The sequence below is a fragment of the Arachis hypogaea genome, chromosome 15, assembly GCF_003086295.3.
Source record: "Arachis hypogaea cultivar Tifrunner chromosome 15, arahy.Tifrunner.gnm2.J5K5, whole genome shotgun sequence".
In the NCBI taxonomy this organism is placed as follows: Eukaryota; Viridiplantae; Streptophyta; class Magnoliopsida; order Fabales; family Fabaceae; genus Arachis; species Arachis hypogaea.
The window spans coordinates 64,637,821-64,658,314 of record NC_092050.1 but is presented as its reverse complement, the minus strand read 5'-3'; the positions used below and the strand labels follow the sequence as shown (position 1 = coordinate 64,658,314).

The 20,494-nt window shown below is 38.6% G+C and overlaps 2 non-coding genes across 2 annotated transcripts; both read right to left on the bottom strand.

The window, feature by feature from the left end:
- Positions 1-576: 576 nt before the first annotated feature.
- LOC112752338 (small nucleolar RNA R71) lies at positions 577-684 on the bottom strand. The gene has a single exon (XR_003176780.1). It is a non-coding gene; the product is annotated as a small nucleolar RNA R71 (small nucleolar RNA).
- A 7,801-nt stretch (positions 685-8,485) lies between these two features.
- LOC112753764 (small nucleolar RNA R71) lies at positions 8,486-8,593 on the bottom strand. The gene has a single exon (XR_003178132.1). It is a non-coding gene; the product is annotated as a small nucleolar RNA R71 (small nucleolar RNA).
- Positions 8,594-20,494: the final 11,901 nt, after the last annotated feature.

Sequence of the window (20,494 nt, the reverse complement as noted above, 5' to 3'; positions counted from 1 at the left end):
ATAGAGGATTCCATATTTTCTTTGTTATTCCCTTCTTTGTCATATGAGTAGGAGCAAGGACAAGAACATTCTTGTTGAAGCAGATCCTGAACCTGAAAGGACTCTAAAAAGGAAAATAAGAGAAGCTAAAATACAACAATCCAGAGACAACCTTACAGGAATTTTCGAACAGGAAGAGGAGATGGCAGCCGAAAATAATAATAATGCAAGGAGGATGCTTGGTGACTTTACTACACCAAATTCCAACTTACATGGAAGAAGCATCTCCATCCCTACCATTGGAGCAAACAATTTTGAGCTTAAGCCTCAATTAGTTTCTCTGATGCAACAAAACTGCAAGTTTCATGGACTTTCATCTGAAGATCCTTTTCAGTTCTTAACTAAATTCTTGCAGATATGTGATACTGTTAAGACTAATAGAGTAGATCCTGAAGTCTACAGGCTCATGCTTTTCCCGTTTGCTGTAAGAGACAGAGCTAGAGTGTGGTTGGATTCTCAACCCAAAGATAGCCTGAACTCTTGGGATAAGCTGGTCAGGCTTTCTTAGCCAAGTTCTTTCCTCCTCAAAAGCTGAGTAAGCTTAGAGTGGATGTTCAAACCTTCAGACAAAAAGAAGGTGAATCCCTCTATGAAGCTTGGGAGAGATACAAGAAACTGACCAAAAAGTGTCCTTCTGACATGCTTTCAGAATGGACCATCCTAGATATATTCTATGATGGTCTGTCTGAATTAGCTAAGATGTCATTGGATACTTCTGCAGGTGGATCCATTCACCTAAAGAAAACGCCTGCAGAAGCTCAAGAACTCATTGACATGGTTGCTAATAACCAGTTCATGTACACTTCTGAAAGGAATCCTGTGAGTAATGGGACGCCTCAGAAGAAAGGAGTTCTTGAAATTGATACTCTGAATGCCATATTGGCTTAGAATAAAATATTGACTCAGCAAGTCAATATCATTTCTCAGAGTCTGAATGGAATGCAAGCTGCATCCAACAGTACTCAAGAGGCATCTTCTGAAGAAGAAGCTTATGATCCTGAGAACCCTGCAATAGCAGAGGTAAATTCTATGGGTGAACCTTACGGAAACACCTATAACCCCTCATGGAGAAATCACCCAAATATCTCATGGAAGGATCAACAAAAGCCTCAACAAGGCTTTAATAATGGTGGAAGAAACAGGTTTAGCAATAGCAAGCCTTTTCCATCATCCACTCAGCAACAGACAGAGAATTCTGAGCAGAATCTATCTAGCGTAGCAAATTTAGTCTCTGATTTATCTAAGGTCACTGTGAGTTTCATGAATGAAACAAGGTCCTCCATTAGAAATTTAGAAGCACAAGTGGGCCAGCTGAGTAAAAGAATCACTGAAACCCCTCCTAATACTCTCCCAAGCAATACAGAAGAGAATCCAAAAGGAGAGTGCAAGGCCATTGAATTAATTACCATGGCCGAACCTGTAAGGGAGATTGAAGACGTGAATCCCAGTGAGGAAGACCTCCTAGGACATCCAGTGATCAATAAGGAGTTTTTCTCTGAGGAACCAAAGGAATCTGAGGATCATCTAGAGACCATAGAGATTCCATTAAACCTCCTTATGCCCTTCATAAGCTCTGATGAGTATTCCTCTTCTGAAGAGAATGAGGATATTACTGAAGAGCAAGTTACCAAGTTCCTTGGTGCAATCATGAAGCTGAAATCACAATTTATTTGGTAGTGAGACTTGGGGATATGAACCTCACCTGTTCACCAATGAACTAAATGCATTGGATCAACTGAGACTGCCCCAGAAGAAACACGATCCTGGAAAGTTCCTAATACCTTGTACCATAGGCACCATGACCTTTGAGAAGGCTCTATGTGACCTTGGGTTAGGAATAAACCTCATGCCACTCTCTGTAACGGATAAACTAGGAATCTTTGAGGTACAAGCTGCTAAAATCTCATTAGAGATGGCAGACAATTCCAGAAAATAGGCTTATGGACAAGTAGAGGACATATTAGTAAAGGTTGAAGGCCTTTCCATCCCTGTTGATTTCATAATCCTAGATACTGGGAAGGATGAGAATGAATCCATCATCCTTGGAAGACCCTTCCTAGACACAGCAAGAGCTGTGATTGATGTTGACAGAGGTGAATTAGTCCTTCAATTGAATGAGGACTCCCTTGTGTTTAAAACTCAAGGTCACCTTTCTGTAAACATGGAAAAGAGGCACAGTAAGCTTCTCTCAAAACAGAGTCAACCAGAGCCCCCACAGTCAAACTCTAAGTTTGGTGTTGGGAGGCCTCAGCCAAACTCTAAGTTTGGTGTTGAACTCCCATATCCAAACTCTACGTCTGGTGTTGGGAAGTCTATAAAATTGACCTGATCACCTGTGTGGCTCCATGAGAGCCCACTGTCAAGCTATTGACATTAAAGAAGCGCTTGTTGGGAGGCAACCCAATTTTTATTTATCTAATTTTATTTTTATTGTTCTTTCATGTTTTATTAGGTTTATGATCATGTGGAGTCACAAAATAAATAGAAAAATCAAAAACAGAATCAAAAACAGCAGAAGAAAAATCACACCCTGGAGGAAGGGCTTACTGGCGTTTAAACGCCAGTAAGGAGCATCTGGCTGGCGTTCAACGCCAGAACAGAGCATAGATCTGGCGTTGAACGCCCAAAACAAGTAGCATCCTGGCGTTCAAACGCCAGGAATGCACACTGAGGAAAGCTGGCGCTGAACGCCAGAAACAAGCATAGAACTGGCGTTCAACATCAGAAACATGCTACATCTGGGCGTTGAATGCCCAGAACAAGCATCAGTTCGGCGTTTAAATGCCAGAATTGCATTCAAAGGTGTTTTACATGCCTAATTGGTGCAGGGATGTAAATCCTTGACACCTCAGGATCTGTGGACCCCACAGGATCCCCACATACCTCCACTCACCTTACCTCCTCATAATCCTATATCACTCTTTCCCAAGAACCCTTCACCACTCACATGCATTACTCCCCTAAAACCATTATACAACCCACCTACACCCACCCACTCAAACTCAAACCATCAACTCACCTCCATATCTTCTTCTTCTTCTACTATTCTTTCTTCTTTTGTTCGAGGGCAAGCAATATTCTAAGTTTGGTGTGGTAAAAGCATAGCTTTTTTGTTTTTCCATAACCATTGATGGCACCTAAGGCCAGAGAAACCTCTAGAAAGAGAAAAGAGAAGAAAAAAGCTTCCACCTCCAAGTCATAGGAGATGGAGAGATTCATCTCAAGGGTCTATAGCTTAGTGGTAGAACATTTGACTGCAAATCAAGAGATCCCTGAGATACCTCAGGGGACACATTTTCCTCCACACAATTATTGGGAGCAATTAAGGATGGAACATCAAGAGCACTCAATCATCCTCCATGAAATTAGAGAAGATCAAAAAGCTATGAGGGAGGAGCAACAAAGACAAGGAAGAGACATAGAAGAGCTTAAGGACATCATTGGTTCCTCAAGGAGAAAACGCCACCATCACTAAGGTGGACTCATTCCTTGTTCTTAAACTTTCTATTTTTTGTTTTCTTATGTCAAATATTTATCTATGTTTGTGTCTTTATTACATGATCATTAGTGTCTAAGTGTCTATGCCTTAAAGTAGTGAATATGAATCCATCACCTCTCTTAAATGGAAAAATGTTTTAATTACAAAAGAACAAGAAGTACATGAGTTTCGAATTTATCCTTGAACTTAGTTTAATTATTTTGATGTGGAGACAATACTTTTTGTTTTCTGAATGAATGCTTGAACAGTGCATATGTCTTTTGAAGTTGATGTTTTAGAATGTTAAATATGTTGGCTCTTGAAAGAATGATGAACAGGAGACATGTTATTTGATAATTTGAAAAATCATAAAAATGATTCTTGAAGCAAGAAAAAGCAGTGAATACAAAAGCTTGTAGAAAAAAAAGAAAGAAAAAAAATGGCGAAAAAAAATAATAAAGAGAAAAAGCAAGCAGAAAAAGCCAAAAGCTCTTAAAACCAAAAGGCAAGAGCAAAAAGCCAATAACCCTTAAAACCAAAAGGTAAGGGTAAATAAAAAGGATCCCAAGGCATTGAGCATCAGTGGATAGAAGGGCCTAAAGGAATAAAATCCTGGCCTAAGCGGCTAAACCAAGCTGTCCCTAACCATGTGCTTGTGGCGTGAAGGTGTCAAGTGAAAACTTGAGACTGAGCAGTTAAAGTCAAGGTCCAAAGCAAAAGAAGAGGGTGCTTAAGAACTCTGGACACCTCTAATTGGGGACTTTAGCAAAGCTGAGTCATAATCTGAAAAGGTTCACCCAATTATGTGTCTGTGGCATTTATGTATCCGGTGGTAATACTGGAAAACAAAGTGCTTAGGGCCACGGCCAAGACTCATAAAGTAGTTGTGTTCAAGAATCAACATAATGAACTAGGAGAATCAATAACACTATCTGAATTCTGAGTTCCTATAGATGCCAATCATTCTGAACTTCAAAGGATAAAGTGAGATGCCAAAACTATTCAAGAGGCAAAGAGCTACAAGTCCCGCTCATCTGATTGGAGCTATGTTTCATTGATATTTTGGAATTTATAGTATATTCTCTTCATTTTATCCTATTTGATTTTTAGTTGCTTGGTGACAAGCAACAATTTAAGTTTGGTGTTGTGATGAGCGGATAATTTATACGCTTTTTGGCATTGTTTTTAGTATGTTTTTAGTAGGATCTAGTTACTTTTAGGGATGTTTTTATTAGTTTTTATGTTAAATTCACATTTCTGGAATTTACTATGAGTTTGTGTGTTTTTCTGTGATTTCAGGTATTTTCTGGCTGAAATTGAGGGACTTGAGCAAAAATCAGATTCAGAGGTAGAAGAAGGACTGCTGATGCTGTTGGATTCTGACCTCCTTGCACTCAAAGTGGATTTTCTGGAGCTACAGAACTCAAAATGGTGCGCTTCTAACTGCGTTGGAAAGTAGACATCCAGGGCTTTCCAGCAATATATACTAGTCCATACTTTGGCGGATTTTAGACGATGCAAAAGAGCTTTGAAAGCCAGTTCTACGCTGCAGTCTGGAGTTAAACGCCAGAAACACGTCACGAACCAGAGTTGAACGCCAAAAACACGTTACAACTTGGCGTTCAACTCCAAAAGAAGCCTTTGCACGTGTAAACTTCAAGCTAAGCCCAAGCACACACCAAGTGGGCCCCGGAAGTGGATTTATGCATCAATTACTTACTTCTGTAAACCCTAGTAACTAGTTTAGTATAAATAGGACTTTTTACTATTGTATTTTCATCTAGGGATCATCTTTGATCAGTTTTATGCTATCTTAGACCTGCATGGGGGCTGGCCATTCGGCCATGCCTGAACCATTATCACTTATGTATTTTCAAACGGTAGAGTTTCTGCACTCCATAGATTAAGGTGTGGAGCTCTGCTGTTCCTCATGAATTAATACAAAGTACCACTATTTTTCTATTCAATTCAACTTATTCCACTTCTAAGATATCCATTCGCACTTCAACATGAATGTGATGATCGTGACAGTCATCATCATTCCCTATGAACACGTGCCTGACAACCACTTCCGTTCTACCTTAGATTGAATGAGTATCTCTTGGATTCCTTAATCAGAATCTTCGTGGTATAAGTTAGAACTCATGGATGGCCATTCCTGAGATCCGGAAAGTCTAAACATTGTCTGTGATATTCCGAGTAGGATCTGGGAAGGGATGGCTGTGACGAACTTCAAACTCGCGAGTGCTGGGCGTAATGACAGACGCAAAAGGATAGTAAATCCTATTCCAGTATGATCGAGAACCTCCAGATGATTAGCCATGCCGTGACAAAGCATTTGGACCATTTTCACAGAGAGGATGGGATGTAGCCATTGACAACGGTGATGCCCTTACAGAAAGCTTGCCATGGAAAGGAGTAAGACTGATTGGATGAAGACAGCAGGAAAGCAGAGATTCAGAGGAACGAAAGCATCTCTATACGCTTATCTGAAATTCTCATCAATGATATGCATAAGTATTCTTATCTTTACTTTCTGTTTATTTATTATTATTATTCGAAAACTCTATAACCATTTGATATCTGCCTGATTGAGATTTACAAGGTGACCATAGCTTGCTTCATACCAACAATCTCCGTGGGATAGACCCTTACTCACGTAAGGTTTTATTACTTGGACGACCCAGTGCACTTGCTGGTTAGTTGTGCGAAGTTGTGAAGTTATGTTTGGACCATGGTATTGTGCACCAGTTGTTGGCGCCATTGCCAGGGAGAGAACGAACAACAAATTTTACAACCTCTGAGTAACAATTTCGCATACCAAGTGTTTAGCGCCGTTGCCGGGGATTGTTTGAGTTTGGACAACTGACGGTTCATCTTGTTGCTCAGATTAGGTAACTTTCTTTTCGTTTTCTTTTCAAAAAAAAATATTTCCTTTTGTTTTCGTAAATTATTCAAAATTTTTAAGAATAAATTCTAGTGTTTCATGATGATTTTTTGAAATCCTTATTTTCTTTTTCAAATAATTTTCGAAAAATACAAAAAAAAAATTCTGAAATCATAAAAATAAAAAATATTTTGTGTTTCTTGTTTGAATCTTGTGTCAAATTGTAAGTTTGGTGTCAATTTCATCTCCATTTGCACTTTTCGAAAAATGCATTCATGCATTGCATTCATCATGATCTTCAAGTTGTTCTTGATAACCCTTCTTGATTGATCTTCATATTATATTGTTTTGTGTTGTATGTTGTTTTTCATATGCATTCTTGCATTCATAGTGTCTATACATGAAAAATTTCTAAGTTTGGTGTCTTGCATGTTTTCTTTGCATATAAAAATTTTCAAAAATATGTTCTTGATGTTCATCATGATCTTCAAAGTGTTCTTGGTGTTCATCTTGACATTCATAGCATTCTTGCATGCATTCATTGTTTTAATCCAAAATTTTCATGCATTGAGTCTTTTTCATTTTTTCTCTTTCATCATTAAAAATTCAAAAATAAAAAAAAAATATCTTTCCCCTTTTCACTCATAAATTCTCAAAAATTTGAGTTGACTTTTTCAAAACTTTTTAAAATTTAGTTGTTTCTTATGAGTCAAATCAAATTTTCAATTTAAAAATCTTATCTTTTTCAAAATCTTTTTCAAAAATAATATCTTTTTCATTTTTCTTATTTATTTTCGAAAATTTTAAAAATATTTTTCAAAAATATTTTCTTAATTTTATATCATATTTTCGAAAATATCATCAACAATGAATGTTTTGATTCAAAAATTTTAAGTTTGTTACTTGCTTGTTAAGAAAGATTCAAACTTTAAGTTCTAGAATCATATCTTGTGATTACTTGTGAGTCAAGTAATTAATTTTGATTTTTAAAAATCAAATCTTTTTCAAAACTATTTTTTATCATATCTTTCTATCATATCTTTTTAAAGCATATCTTTTTCAAAAATTTGATTTTAAAATATCTTTTCTAACTTCTTATCTTCTTATCTTTTCAAAATTGATTTTCAAATCTTTTTCAACTAACCACTTAACTTCTTATTTAATTTTTATTTTTAGTAAAACTGTCCAACTAACTTTTTACCTTTAATTTTTGAAAATACCTTCCTCTTTTTCAAAAATTCTTTTTAATTAATTAATTATTTCAATTTTGAATTTTATTTTTAACTTTATCTTAATTTTCAAAAATCATTAATTCTTTTTCAAAATAAATTTTCGAAATTCCCTCTCCCTCATCTTCTTATATTTATTTAATTACTTACTAACACTTCTCTTCATCTCATATCTCTGCTCTCCTCACCCTTGTGTTTGGATTCTCCTCCCTTCTCTTTCCTTACATTACATTCTTTTCTTCTTCTACTGACACAAAGGGATTTCTATACTGTGACATAGAGGATTCCATATTTTCTTTGTTATTCCCTTCTTTGTCATATGAGTAGGAGCAAGGACAAGAACATTCTTGTTGAAGCAGATCCTGAACCTGAAAGGACTCTAAAAAGGAAAATAAGAGAAGCTAAAATACAACAATCCAGAGACAACCTTACAGGAATTTTCGAACAGGAAGAGGAGATGGCAGCCGAAAATAATAATAATGCAAGGAGGATGCTTGGTGACTTTACTACACCAAATTCCAACTTACATGGAAGAAGCATCTCCATCCCTACCATTGGAGCAAACAATTTTGAGCTTAAGCCTCAATTAGTTTCTCTGATGCAACAAAACTGCAAGTTTCATGGACTTTCATCTGAAGATCCTTTTCAGTTCTTAACTAAATTCTTGCAGATATGTGATACTGTTAAGACTAATAGAGTAGATCCTGAAGTCTACAGGCTCATGCTTTTCCCGTTTGCTGTAAGAGACAGAGCTAGAGTGTGGTTGGATTCTCAACCCAAAGATAGCCTGAACTCTTGGGATAAGCTGGTCAGGCTTTCTTAGCCAAGTTCTTTCCTCCTCAAAAGCTGAGTAAGCTTAGAGTGGATGTTCAAACCTTCAGACAAAAAGAAGGTGAATCCCTCTATGAAGCTTGGGAGAGATACAAGGAACTGACCAAAAAGTGTCCTTCTGACATGCTTTCAGAATGGACCATCCTAGATATATTCTATGATGGTCTGTCTGAATTAGCTAAGATGTCATTGGATACTTCTGCAGGTGGATCCATTCACCTAAAGAAAACGCCTGCAGAAGCTCAAGAACTCATTGACATGGTTGCTAATAACCAGTTCATGTACACTTCTGAAAGGAATCCTGTGAGTAATGGGACGCCTCAGAAGAAGGGAGTTCTTGAAATTGATACTCTGAATGCCATATTGGCTTAGAACAAAATATTGACTCAGCAAGTCAATATCATTTCTCAGAGTCTGAATGGAATGCAAGCTGCATCCAACAGTACTCAAGAGGCATCTTCTGAAGAAGAAGCTTATGATCCTGAGAACCCTGCAATAGCAGAGGTAAATTCTATGGGTGAACCTTACGGAAACACCTATAACCCCTCATGGAGAAATCACCCAAATATCTCATGGAAGGATCAACAAAAGCCTCAACAAGGCTTTAATAATGGTGGAAGAAACAAGTTTAGCAATAGCAAGCCTTTTCCATCATCCACTCAGCAACAGACAGAGAATTCTGAGCAGAATCTATCTAGCGTAGCAAATTTAGTCTCTGATCTATCTAAGGCCACTGTGAGTTTCATGAATGAAACAAGGTCCTCCATTAGAAATTTAGAAGCACAAGTGGGCCAGCTGAGTAAAAGAATCACTGAAACCCCTCCTAATACTCTCCCAAGAAATACAGAAGAGAATCCAAAAGGAGAGTGCAAGGCCATTGAATTAATTACCATGGCCGAACCTGTAAGGGAGATTGAAGACGTGAATCCCAGTGAGGAAGACCTCCTAGGACATCCAGTGATCAATAAGGAGTTTTTCTCTGAGGAACCAAAGGAATCTGAGGATCATCTAGAGACCATAGAGATTCCATTAAACCTCCTTATGCCCTTCATAAGCTCTGATGAGTATTCCTCTTCTGAAGAGAATGAGGATATTACTGAAGAGCAAGTTACCAAGTTCCTTGGTGCAATCATGAAGCTGAATGCCAATTTATTTGGTAGTGAGACTTGGGGATATGAACCTCCCCTGTTCACCAATGAACTAAATGCATTGGATCAACTGAGACTGCCTCAGAAGAAACAGGATCCTGGAAAGTTCCTAATACCTTGTACCATAGGCACCATGACCTTTGAGAAGGCTCTATGTGACCTTGGGTCAGGAATAAACCTCATGCCACTCTCTGTAACGGAATAACTGGGAATTTTTGAGGTACAAGCTGCTAAAATCTCATTAGAGATGGCAGACAATTCCAGAAAATAGGTTTATGGACAAGTAGAGGACATATTAGTAAAGGTTGAAGGCCTTTCCATCCCTGCTGATTTCATAATCCTAGATACTGGGAAGGATGAGAATGAATCCATCATCCTTGGAAGACCCTTCCTAGCCACAGCAAGAGCTGTGATTGATGTTGACAGAGGTGAATTAGTCCTTCAATTGAATGAGGACTCCCTTGTGTTTAAAACTCAAGGTCACCTTTCTGTAAACATGGAAAAGAGGCACAGTAAGCTTCTCTCAAAACAGAGTCAACCAGAGCCCCCACAGTCAAACTCTAAGTTTGGTGTTGGGAGGCCTCAGCCAAACTCTAAGTTTGGTGTTGAACTTCCATATCCAAACTCTAAGTCTGGTGTTGAGAAGTCTATAAAATTGACCTGATCACCTGTGTGGCTCCATGAGAGCCCACTGTCAAGCTATTGACATTAAAGAAGCGCTTGTTGGGAGGCAACCCAATTTTTATTTATCTAATTTTATTTTTATTGTTCTTTCATGTTTTATTAGGTTCATGATCATGTGGGGTCACAAAATAAATAGAAAAATCAAAAATAGAATCAAAAACAGCAGAAGAAAAATCACAACCTGGAGGAAGGGCTTACTGGCGTTTAAACGCCAGTAAGGAGCATCTGGCTGGCATTCAACGCCAGAACAGAGCATAGATCTGGCGTTGAACGCCCAAAACAAGTAGCATCCTGGCGTTCAGACGCCAGGAATGCACACTGAGGAAAGCTGGCGCTGAACGCCAGAAACAAGCATAGAACTGGCGTTCAACACCAGAAACATGCTGCATCTGGGCGTTGAACGCCCAGAACAAGCATCAGTTCGGCGTTTAAACGCCAGAATTGCATTCAAAGGTGTTTTACATGCCTAATTGGTGCAAGGATGTAAATCCTTGACACCTCTGGATCTGTGGACCCCACAGGATCCCCACATACCTCCACTCACCTTACCTCCTCATAATCCTATATCACTCTTTCCCAAGAACCCTTCACCACTCACATGCATTACTCCCCTAAAACCATTATACAACCCACCTACACCCACCCACTCAAATTCAAACCATCAACTCACCTCCATATCTTCTTCTTCTTATGCTATTCTTTCTTCTTTTGCTCGAGGGCAAGCAATATTCTATGTTTGGTGTGGTAAAAGCATAGCTTTTTTGTTTTTCCATAACCATTGATGGCACCTAAGGCCAGAGAAACCTCTAGAAAGAGAAAAGAGAAGAAAAAAGCTTCCACCTCCAAGTCATAGGAGATGGAGAGATTTATCTCAAGGGTCTATAGCTTAGTCGTAGAACATTTGACTGCAAATCAAGAGATCCCTGAGATACCTCAGGGGACACATTTTCCTCCACACAATTATTGGGAGCAATTAAGGATGGAACATCAAGAGCACTCAATCATCCTCCATGAAATTAGAGAAGATCAAAAAGCTATGAGGGAGGAGCAACAAAGACAAGGAAGAGACATAGAAGAGCTCAAGGACATCATTGGTTCCTCAAGGAGAAAACGCCACCATCACTAAGGTGGACTCATTCCTTGTTCTTAAACTTTCTATTTTTTGTTTTCTTATGTCAAATATTTATCTATGTTTGTGTCTTTATTACATGATCATTAGTGTCTAAGTGTCTATGCCTTAAAGTAGTGAATATGAATCCATCACCTCTCTTAAATGGAAAAATGTTTTAATTACAAAAGAACAAGAAGTACATGAGTTTCAAATTTATCCTTGAACTTAGTTTAATTATTTTGATGTGGAGACAATACTTTTTGTTTTCTGAATGAATGCTTGAACAGTGCATATGTCTTTTGAAGTTGATGTTTTAGAATGTTAAATATGTTGGCTCTTTTAAGAATGATGAACAGGAGACATGTTATTTGATAATTTGAAAAATCATAAAAATGATTCTTGAAGCAAGAAAAAGTAGTGAATACAAAAGCTTGCAGAAAAAAAAGAAAGAAAAAAAATGGCGAAAAAAATAATAAAGAGAAAAAGCAAGCAAAAAAAGCCAAAAGCTCTTAAAACCAAAAGGCAAGAGCAAAAAGCCAATAACCCTTAAAACCAAAAGGTAAGGGTAAATAAAAAGGATCCCAAGGCTTTGAGCATCAGTGGATAGAAGGGCCTAAAGGAATAAAATCCTGGCCTAAGCGGCTAAACCAAGCTGTCCCTAACCATGTGCTTGTGGCGTGAAGGTGTCAAGTGAAAACTTGAGACTGAGCAGTTAAAGTCAAGGTCCAAAGCAAAAGAAGAGGGTGCTTAAGAACCCTGGACACCTCTAATTGGGGACTTTAGCAAAGCTGAGTCACAATCTGAAAAGGTTCACCCAATTATGTGTCTGTGGCATTTATGTATCCGGTGGTAATACTGGAAAACAAAGTGCTTAGGGCCACGGCCAAGACTCATAAAGTAGTTGTGTTCAAGAATCAACATACTGAACTAGGAGAATCAATAACACTATCTGAATTCTGAGTTCCTATAGATGCCAATCATTCTGAACTTTAAAGGATAAAGCGAGATGCCAAAACTATTCAAGAGGCAAAAAGCTACAAGTCCCGCTCATCTGATTGGAGCTATGTTTCATTGATATTTTGGAATTTATAGTATATTCTCTTCATTTTATCCTATTTGATTTTTAGTTGCTTGGTGACAAGCAACAATTTAAGTTTGGTGTTGTGATGAGCGGATAATTTATACGCTTTTTGGCATTGTTTTTAGTATGTTTTTAGTAGGATCTAGTTACTTTTAGGGATGTTTTTATTAGTTTTTATGTTAAATTCACATTTCTGGACTTTACTATGAGTTTGTGTGTTTTTCTGTGATTTCAGGTATTTTCTGGCTGAAATTGAGGGACTTGAGCAAAAATCAGATTCAGAGGTAGAAGAAGGACTGCTGATGCTGTTGGATTCTGACCTCCTTGCACTCAAAGTGGATTTTCTGGAGCTACAGAACTCAAAATGGTGCGCTTCTAACTGCGTTGGAAAGTAGACATCCAGGGCTTTCCAGCAATATATACTAGTCCATACTTTGGCCGAGTTTAGATGACGCAAAAGGGCGTTGAATGCCAGTTCTACGCTGCAGTCTGGAGTTAAACGCCAGAAACACGTCACGAACCAGAGTTGAACGCCAAAAACACGTTACAACTTGGCGTTCAACTCCAAAAGAAGCCTCTGCACGTGTAAACTTCAATCTAAGCCCAAGCACACACCAAGTGGGCCCCGGAAGTGGATTTATGCATCAATTACTTACTTCTGTAAACCCTAGTAACTAGTTTAGTATAAATAGGACTTTTTACTATTGTATTTTCATCTAGGGATCATCTTTGATCAGTTTTATGCTATCTTAGACCTTCATGGGGGCTGGCCATTCGACCATGCCTGAACCATTATCACTTATGTATTTTCAAACGGTAGAGTTTCTGCACTCCATAGATTAAGGTGTGGAGCTCTGCTGTTCCTCATGAATTAATACAAAGTACCACTATTTTTCTATTCAATTCAACTTATTCCACTTCTAAGATATCCATTCGCACTTCAACATGAATGTGATGATCGTGACAGTCATCATCATTCCCTATGAACACGTGCCTGACAACCACTTCCATTCTACCTTAGATTGAATGAGTATCTCTTGGATTCCTTAATCAGAATCTTCGTGGTATAAGTTAGAACCCATGGATGGCCATTCCTGAGATCCGGAAAGTCTAAACATTGTCTGTGGTATTCCGAGTAGGATCTGGGAAGGGATGGCTGTGACGAACTTCAAACTCGCGAGTGCTGGGCGTAGTGACAGACGCAAAAGGATAGTAAATCCTATTCCAGTATGATCGAGAACCTCCAGATGATTAGCCATGCCGTGACAAAGCATTTGGACCATTTTCACAGAGAGGATGGGATGTAGCCATTGACAACGGTGATGCCCTTACAGAAAGCTTGCCATGGAAAGGAGTAAGACTGATTGGATGAAGACAGCGGGAAAGCAGAGATTGAGAGGAACGAAAGCATCTCTATAAGCTTATCTGAAATTCTCATCAATGATATGCATAAGTATTCTTATCTTTACTTTCTGTTTATTTATTATTATTATTCGAAAACTCTATAACCATTTGATATCCGCCTGACTGAGATTTACAAGGTGACCATAGCTTGCTTCATACCAACAATCTCCGTGGGATCGACCCTTACTCACGTAAGGTTTTATTACTTGGACGATCCAGTGCACTTGCTGGTTAGTTGTGCGAAGTTGTGAAGTTATGTTTGGACCATAGTATTGTGCACCAGTTGTTGGCGCCATTGCCAGGGAGAGAACAAACAACAAATTTTACAACCTCTGAGTAACAATTTCGCATACCAGTGCGCACCACCCTGTGCGCGCGCGCACAAAATTGTGTTTTTCACCATCTGTGTGAGCGCACGCCTTTGTGCACCCGCACACTCTTTGTACGCACGCATTGCTCCTTCTGTGCCATCGGTGCGCCGCAGAGACTTGTGCATCCGCACACCAATTGACAACCCTTCTGGTGGGAGCGTCAGCATGGGTTGTGTGCGTGAACCCCCCCTTGTTTGCTCTATGCATGCGCACGGACCTGTGTGTGCACCCACGCATGACTCTGTACCTCAAGCAATTCCCCAAAAAAGAAAAAGAAAAAAAGAAGCTTCTGTGTGCGCACACGCACTTGTGCGCCCGCATGCTTTAGTGCAACCCCTCTGGTGGGAGTAACCGCACGCTCTGTGTGCTCGCATCACTCTGCTTTTCGCATCTTGTGTGTACGCACCAGTTTATGCGTACACACATACCCCTCTATCTTGTGACCTCTGTGCGCGTGATCCCTGCTTTTTGTTGATCCTGCCGCCGGCCACCACCGCCGTCACCCCGCCACCGCCTTTCTCTCTCATACCCTCTCTCTCTCACTTCTCTTTTCTTTTCTTTCATTCTTTCCTTTCTCTTTTCTTTTCTTCACCACCGGTGAGTTTTTCCCCTTCGGTGTTTCTCCGGCAAACCAACCGCCGCAATTTCGCAGTGGCTATAAGAAGTGCCATTGTTTCTTCCCCAATTCTTGTTTTCTCAATCTTCAATTTTCAGGTTCTTGTTTTCTGTTTGTGTTGATATTTTTGATATAGTGTTTATTGTCTTTTCATGTTGCTTAGATTAAATTTAGTACTTTTCTTTGTCTCTTTGTATTGAAAGTATCGATATGTGATTATTGGGTTGATTTTGATTGAATTTGAGCATTAATTGTGATAATTGCATACCACATGTTTGATGTAATGCCTCAATGAATATTTTGTTTGATTCATATGACATGGCCATCATATGCATTCCATCTCTTGTTAGGCATATTATAAGAATTGTGCAACTTCAATTATAACTTTTGATGGTAGTCGAGTGAATTCATCAATGCATTTCCTTGTTTGTTGATGTGTGATTTTGGTGTAAATGCATTAAGATTTGTGGAGTTGAAATTTCGTTGTTCATTGCGGAATTGTTGAATAGATGATCACGTTACAAATGTTCAACCTTTGATGATGTCTTGATCAAACATCTTTTGGCTTTAAATCAAAGACATTGTACATGCGATTACCACTTCTTGTAAATGAACAATTGACAACCCTTATTAGTGCTTCCTCAATAATTTTATTTTATTGTTGCCCTATGATCTCAAAAATCTTTTATTTTATTTTCAGGATGCGAAATAAGGGTAAAGCACCGGTCACTTTACCGGTTGTGCAAACTACATCTCGCCCTCCTGATATTTGGTGGAATCACCAAGGTGATAAACCGAGTACCTTGGTTAACCGAAGAGCCGACTCCCAATACGAGGCAATTGAGAAACACACAATCCATGAAAGGATTGCCTTACTTCATTGGGGATTTCTCGAGCACGAACCCATTGAAGTCAATGAATCTATGGAGCGGGAATTCTATGTGAACTACTAAGCTTGGGAACCGAAGTCAGTATTCCTCCAGGGAAAGATATTGGATACTTCCAATCAAGCTCTGGAAGCTATTCTGAACATCCCCCACATTCCTCCTGAGAAGGATGATTATTTAAAAATCAAAGCGGATATGTTCAAGGGAAGAATATCTCTGGCTCCCATTCTTGAGAGAATAGGCCGTCCTAGTGCATCTTGGGAGTATAGCAATAGGAGGAATTCTGTTCCCACTAGTATTGCTTACTCTGACTTGAATGCCGAGGCTCGTATATGGCATCAGATTGTGGTAGACTACATCACCCCGAGCACCTATGCTACCTATGTCAGATTTAGAACTACTTTGCTACTTTGGGCTATTATGGAAGGAAAGCATATAGCCATTATAACTTTGATGCGCAAGTCGATTTGGAAATTGGTTGAGAAGAAAAAAATCAACATTCCATTTCCATCGATGGAGATGTGCTTAGCAAACGCAGCGGGGGTAGAGAGGCAACCAACGGACGTCATGTTCGAGTTTCCAAGAGGCAACAAGTTCATTCCGAGGGGAGAATTGGATGGATCATCAAAGAAGACACCCTCGAAGATGAAGGCACCCACAGCACCACCATCAAGTCTACCAACTTCATCGACTCCTTTACTATTTCTCCGGCCTCTTCCGGAATTATTCCAAGACATCTTACACGATATCCACCACATGGAGCAATTGGAGCACAAGCGTTTCGAGTGAATAGCAACAAAGCTAGAAGGAAGAGACCCTGGCCCAACTCTTGAGGCTTCATCCAAGCTAGTTGGGGAAGAGCATGATGAAGGTGACCAACCCATTTCCGAGACCACTAGCTGACAATGGACCCTTGAAGTTGTTTTGTTTCTCCCGAATCGTAAGCATACACGGAGGACCATGCACGAACTAAGTGTGGGGGAGGATCGATGACTTCGTAGGGGTAAAATTCTTGTCTCAAAACACTTTGTAATACTCTTTTAGTTCTTTTTACTCAACTTTAGTAGCTTTATCTTTATTGCATCTTAGTTGGTTTGTTTGTATATATCTCTTTATATTTCATAGTTATATAGTAGTTAATGTTTGCATGTTGCATGATAGAGTGAATAAGTTAGTGAAACACCATGGAATTTCCATAAAATCTTTCTTAGGGTATACCATCGGTTGAATTGAAGAAAAATTTTGTGTTTTCCAACTTGCTTGAAGTATTCTGTTTGTGGAACATAGAAAAGAGCTAGAACAACATACCTTGTAAGATTTGAGCTATAATAGATGGTTCCATTTCTCAACCATAATGTTTGTTCTGGTGTGATTATACTCCTTTTTTATTGTGATCATTGATTTGCATGATTCTTTATATCCTGTATTTGTTGTTTGGACGCATTTAGCATGATTGAGGCCATCTTTGATGTTGAACGCACCAACCTATATGGCCAACCCTTGCACTCACGTTTGTGAACCCCTGTTGAGCATGTAATCTCCTTTTGTTCTAATTTTAGCACATTATTCCCCCTTAAGTGAAAAACCATTGTCCCTGAATTACTCTTTAATTAGCTTGGGTGGATTAGTGTGTATATTCTAAATGTGGGGGGAATTGTTGGAAAGCATTGGTGATAGAGCCATGAAATTCATTGTGAAAATTTGCCAATTGGGAAATGGTCATGTGTTCTTTGTTTTAGGTCATATGCATCTCTTGTGCTAACAAAGACAAGAATTAAAAAAAAAAAAAACCTGTGCATAATAGAATGTGAAATAAAAAGTTGAAATAAAGGATGCATATGTTCATGTTTTGAAAAAAAAGTGCATGAGTAAGGGGAGATAGGAGAAAAATTGGGTAGATAGGTTGCATTGTTATGAGTATATAAGTGATATAGGATTAGGTAGACACTTAAGCTAATCAAAGAACTAATTCTTTAAGTCCACTTAACCATATTTATCCTACCTAAACCCTGGCCCCATTACAACCCTCCAAAGACCTCATGATATTTGTTTTTCATGCATCAAATACTAGTTGATTGTTAGATGACGTGCAAATCTTTGAAAAGCATGATAAAAGGAAAATTGAGTGATTAAGCCCTAAACACTGAGCAAATTGAGAGAATACATGATAAACCCCAATTTTGTGGTTTATCTTGTGCTTAATTTGGGGGATTTTATCACCTTTTCTCACATTTATTCAATGAAATAGCATGATTTTGTAATTCTCCCTTAATTTGTGCTTAAGTGTAAAAACATGCTTTTTAGGCCTTAAAATAGCTAAATTTAATTCACTTTAATTCTATTCGATGCCTTGATGTATTTGTTGAGTAATTTCAGGTTCATAAGGCAAGTATTGGACGGAAGAAGTGAGGAGAAAAGCATGCAAAGTGGAGAATTCATGAAGAAATGAGCATTTGGAGAATTGAGGGCTACGCGCACGCGTCATCCACCTGTACGCGTGAGAAGAAGATTTCAAGCCACGCGCACGTGTCACCCACGTGTACGCGTGAGTAGGAGTTTTGGCCATTGACACGCACGTGTCACCCACGCGTACGCGTGACGCTCGGCACGTGACTCACTTAAAGTGAAATTGCTGGAGGCAATTTCTGAGCTGCACAGGCCCAAATCCAACTCGTTTCTGAGGGTATTTCATGCAGAATTGAAGATTGAGCAAGGGAGAGCACTTAGTTGTAGCTTAGCATCATGTAGTTTAGTTTCTAGAGAGAGAAGCTCCCTCTTCTCTCTAGAATTAGGGTTCTTAGGTTATTGTGCATCCTAGATCTAGGTTCAATTTCTTGATTTCATCTTGTTTTCTCTATAATTTCTTGCTTCTACTTTTTCATTCTCATGGTTTGTAGTGTTAATTTTCCTTTTATGCTTTCTTTTATGTTTATGAATGCTCATGTTGGATTTGGATCTACTTTAATGCAATTTGATGATTGATGCTCTTTTATTGTTGATTTGCGTTGTGAATTTTACTTTTCTTGCAATGGGTTGTTGGTAGATTTTATTATTCTTGTACTTTTACTATGCCTTCCTTATACACCCATCAAGTATTTGACAAAATACTTGGTTGGACTTTAGAGTAGACTTTGAGCATTCTTGGCTTGGAAAGAGTAATTAGGCAATCTTGATAGTCATGAATACCCAATTTAGATTGGTGATCTAGAGTTGTTAGCTAGTATTGTTTCCATTAACTCTAATCTCTTGCTAATTCACTTAGTGAGTTGATTAGGACATTTGGATTAAGATTAGGTAGTCTTATTAGACTTTTTTCGAGTGTGAAGATAATATGATACCTTCCTCCATCGTCGAGGATGACGTAGTAAGATAAATTCTTATTTATCATTGTGAATTGATTAACTAGTCTTGTTTGACGTTCTCCCTATGTGAAGATAACATGATATCTTCTTCCATTTGTTGGAGTTGACTAAATAAGATGAATTAATCATTGTATGACTAGGATAGAAAGCTTATATTCTCAATCTTTGCCATGAATGTCTCTCTTTATTAGTTGTTTCTCTTTATTACTTGTCTTCTTTAATTGTTTGCTTGATTTACATTTCTTGTCATTTATTCCCTTGCCTTTTATAAACCAAACCCCTTGTTCCTTCATAGCCAATAATTGACCACTTCATTACAATTTCTTGTGAGACGACCCGAGGTTTAAATACTTCGGTTAATTCTTATTGGAGTTTGTACTTGTGACAAACCCAATTTAAATTTGATGTGAGAGTTGTTTGTTGGTTTGGATCTATGCTTACAACGAAGTAATTCTTTCCTATAAGAGAAAATCTAGACCGACGGCAATCTTATCTATCAATACACATCCGATGAGGGGTTCGATCGCTCAATTCTATGTTCTTGCATCTTATGTTGTATCTTCTTGCAAGATGTTGGTTGATTAGTGTGAAAAATTCAATTCAATTCTTTGGACATTGATTTTAGTGCATAAACTCTTTGCATTGTCCCCAAAGCCTTCTTATGATGGATTGGGATTTCATGGTTTACTTTACCAACTATTAGCATAGTACATACTAGTAAGTAATCTTTAGGATAGTTGCATGCATTTATGTAGTACTTAAAATAGATCATTTTCCTTTCATCTATCTCCTTTGAGTGTGTTTAGCATGAGGACATGCTAGTGTTTAAGTGTGGGAGAATTGATGAATCCATATTTAATGATGATTTTTTGGTTGAAATTGAATGGATTTCATTATATAAACTTGCACTTATTCCATTAAATAGCATGCGTTTGAATTTTCCTCCTAATTTGTGCTTGATTATGAAAAACATGCTCTTTTGTACCTAATTTGATTAATTTTATTCCATTTACCTTCCATTCGATGCCTTGATATTGTTTGTGAGTGATTTCAGAGGTATAAGGTAGGAATGGCTTGGAGAGAATAGAAGAGCATTCAAAGTGGAGGAAACATGAAGAATCAAAGGAGGAGAGCTCAGCAAAGTGTGCGTACGCACAGACCTGCGTGCGTATGCACAGCCATCATATCGGAGCCACACGTGCACATGAGCCGCATCGTGCGCGTCGCGCGTCCATTCAAGCATTGCCTAGTGTGCGTGCGCACAGTCTCCTGTGCGTACGCACGATTAGAGATTTTGACAGAGTGTGCGTGCACACACGTCTGTGCGTACGCACAGGTGGTCGCTAGGGGTGGAAATAGGCCAGGC